This window comes from Coenobita brevimanus, chromosome 29, assembly GCF_032717465.1.
Source record: "Coenobita brevimanus isolate Jiangsu-jjx chromosome 29, ASM3271746v2, whole genome shotgun sequence".
Taxonomy (NCBI): Eukaryota; Metazoa; Arthropoda; class Malacostraca; order Decapoda; family Coenobitidae; genus Coenobita; species Coenobita brevimanus.
Genome location: NC_136982.1, coordinates 13,076,782 through 13,080,858, shown reverse-complemented (window position 1 = coordinate 13,080,858; position 4,077 = coordinate 13,076,782).

The window sequence follows — 4,077 nt, the reverse complement described above, 5'->3', positions numbered from 1 at the left end:
TATTCAACTTACAACCATACACTTTTTAGACTGGAGTGTTAAAGCTTTTAGTAACCCCGTCAGTGAAATAAATAACCTCAACGTTGAATGAAATCGTCTGCATGTGACAAGAATTAACTACAAAAATTCACCACAGCATTGAAGGGACAAAATAGATATCTTTAAGCATAGGTTAATATAAGTGTTGTTATTGGATGCAGCGGACGTGTTGACATGAGTAGCACAGATAAAGGAATATTGTGCAGTGTTGACTTACTCCCTGGTCTTTTAGCATGCACTAGTAGAGTCAGACTGAACATAGAGGAAGATGAAGTGGAAGGGAGTGATGAGGAAGAGGAGGATAATGTAGAGGAGATGAAATGGAGGAGAAGGAGGGAATGTGGGAATGATGTGGAGAGAGAGGAGAATGTGCAAAGAGGGTGAAACGGAGGAAGATGAAGTGGAGGGGCAACGATGTACAAAGGGAGAATTGTATGCAAGGTGGGGGGTGAAATGGATAGGAGGATGAAGTGCAGGAGAGTGATGTAGAAGGGGATGATGATGTGGAGGTGATGTGAGGTGTACGGGGAAGGATGATAAGGAAGGGGGAATCCTGATTAGAGGGACGCCCATAAAAACCTTTTTTTTTTCCTCCTTCAGTACATTGTGTCTGGTTAAGAGGGGGGAGGGGCGGCCAGCTAAGCATCCATAATGAGCACTAGCCAACCCCCCTGCTGGGAAGTACAAACTCTGATTTTTACAGCCAGCCACAAGTCGATTTTATTCTGCCGATAGAAATCCACCACAACGAAAACCTTTACATCTCGTCTTGATTAACATACGGGATAAAATGAAAAGCTTAGTTATACTTACATTACAGGAACGCCAGTTGACTTAGCTCTTCTCTAGTCAAAGAATTAAGAGGATCATGAACCCCCTCACTCCGACGATTTTTATTTTTACTCTAGCTATCTCCAGGGGAATTTATTAAGCTAAAGGGAGCCGTTGCATTGAAGGAGCTAAGTATAGTCTTCATTAAGTCCTTCACTGCATACAGCACAGGGTACAATATCGGGGGTTAAGCCAACACTTCTGTTACCCAAATAAACTTTGTGTCTATCTCAAGAAGCAAACAGAAAAGAATGAACTTGAAATAAACATGACGGATCCTCGGCAACAACGTCTTACCATAGTATATTATTTATGTTTGATTTTAAACCTTGTTACCAAAACCCCAGGTGAGATTATTTGTATGTTCACCGACTGATGATGTGCAGTACCCGGACATCAAGAAACCATTGAAAGTAAGAGGCTGATACGAAGATTTATCCTTTCATTACCATGGCGTTTGTTAGTTTATTCTACCTTCAGATGATTTTATTCACCTTAAGGAAGTCCGCTAGTTGTGAAGGAGTTAATGAACGATGTATGTACTCCAGGTCCAAAAGTCATTTCTAAACTGAATAATATAGTCTTGAGATCCAGGAAAAATATGAAGTTGAGTGTGGGGTGGTCTTCCTCCCTCCCCTTCCCTTACTCCCTCCCTGGGTTTAGCCTTGCCCTCACATATCATTCATCTTTACTCTCTCAGATCCACACGTGCTTCCTGAAGGTGGAGAAATCTAACTCTGCGTTTATTGTCTCTTAAACTCTTCCTTCTTGTTGCTATTTATGTAGTTTGCATATCGACATAGATTACATAAATAACATAAAGGATAGTGATATGTAATGTGCAGAATAAATAAAGGAAGTGTCACGAAATTCCCGAAGACGCTTCGACGACCGATTATCCAGTTACAGAGAGCGTCTTTTGTGATAATGGTAAATGTGTTTAAAGTAAGCAGCAGAAACATCCTGCCAGTTCACTTCTTATTGTTTGTGTGCATTCAGGATTTTTCATATTTGGATGGTAAACGGTAACTTAATGGTGTTGTTTCCCTCTTGTTTCCCCGACGCGTGATTTTTCGTGGGCGTAATGGCGGACACTTACTATACGCCACGCAACTGTACTGAAGTAAATTTGGTTTTCCATTTCGGCGTGTCTGGTTGTTACCGTGGTAGAGGTTAGATTAGGTTAAGTTAGGTTATGTTAGATTGGATTAAGCTTGGTTAGATATGGTTAGGCTAAGATATAATTTGTTAGATTAGTTAACATTAGGTTAAGGATAGGTTATGTATGTAAGGTTAGGCTAGTACAGCTGTAAAATAATCTTCGGTTGTTTAGAGTACGTTATTGAAAGTCTGCCATTACGCTTGAGAAACTAACACGAATGATTCAGAATGAGCATTGACAAAAACAACAGGGAAACAAAACTAACAGTAAACAATAGCTTACCACCATAAGTATTATTATAAAAATACAGAAACCAACCTGGGAAAAGAGGATGTGAATCGGTAAGGTATTTCTGCTGCTTAGACTAAATCGTATGTTGACCGTAGCACTTTCCTTCCTGTGTCAAGCATTGTTTTGTAGCTAATCTTAAGGAGACAGGACCACTTCATTGAGAAAGTACCTTCCTTTGAACTGATTCAGTAACTTTGTAAAGTACATAAGTGCTTTTTTGAGTATGAAGATCCATCAATAAACAAGGAAAATATGATCACGGTACATACGGGAAAAGTTAGGATAGGATAGGATAAATAAGGTTAGGTTAAAAAAATAGGATTGGATAAGTAAGCAACGATAACGGTAGTTTCGTTCAAAACTAGCGTTCTAAGATGGCGTCCGTCTCTGCTCGCGCCCCACAAGATGGCGTCCGTCTCTCCTCTCTCCCCACAAGATGGCGTCCGTCTCTCCTCGCGCCCCATAAGAATGGCGTCCGTCTCTCCTAGCGCCCCACAAGATGGCGTCCGTCTCTCCTCTCTCCCCACAAGATGGCGTCCGTCTCTCCTAGCGCCCCACAAGATGGCGTCCTACTGTTTGGCACGGTTAAGGATTGTAAAACCGCTTTTGAAACACTTTTCACCACTTTTATAAGAAACGAACAACATAAAAACTTCAAAACGCAGTCAGAAAATACTAAGCACTTAAAGAATTACATGAAGAACAAAGGTAAAAAAAAAAAAAAAAAGAAACTGCAAAACAGGGAGGTCGTGTCTCTTAAAGATTACGATTTGGTGAACGTGATAAATAGCTGGATGTTATGTGAAATACGCCAGTCATTGTTATTGTTGTCTAGTCACTCAGCTACATCTGGGACTCGCAGTGAGATAGGTGTTTTGATTCTCTGTCTCTCTCTCTCTCTCTCTCTCTCTCTCTCTCTCTCTCTTATTTAGGTCTGTTCACTTTCTAATATCAACCCAGTCCTATTGAAGCTCCATTAGTCTGAAAAACCCTTGCAAATCACAAGACAGTTGGAAAGGAATAGTAAAAATGTAATAGAAGGACAGCCATCTACTAGAAATAGATTTTTGTTTTCTGTTAACCTTGAATTTTGACCTAATGACTTTACTACTGGACCTAGACCTAGACAGGGTCAGCGGGTACCAACTTGCAAAAGATTTAGTCAATCAAGGCTTTCCATAGTTAATAGTACAACTGACGGACAGACAGACACATTATCACGTATAGAGAGACGACTGAAATTATTACCTGCTCGTTTTGCTGGTGCTGTTTGCTGGTGTTATTAGGATGCAGCGGTTGAAAAAGTGTTGAACCATTACGGTGTGTGTGTGTGTGTGTGTGTGTGTGTGTGTGTGTGTGTGTGTGTGTGTGTGTGTGTGTGCTATTACATTGCAGCGGTTGAAAAAGTGTTGAACCATTACGGTGTGTGTGTGTGTGTGTGTGTGTGTGTGTGTGTGTGTGTGTGTGTGTGTGTGTGTTGTGCTATTACAATGCAGCGGTTGAAAAAGTGTTGAACCATTACGGTGTGTGTGTGTGTGTGTGTGTGTGTGTGTGTGTGTGTGTGTGTGTGTGTGTGTGTGTGTGTGTGTGCTATTACAATGCAGCGGTTGAAAAAGTGTTGAACCATTACGGTGTGTGTGTGTGTGTGTGTGTGTGTGTGTGTGTGTGTGTGTGTGTGTGTGTGTGTGTGTGTGTGTGTGCTATTACATTGCAGCGGTTGAAAAAGTGATGAACCGTTACCTTATCGGTTGATA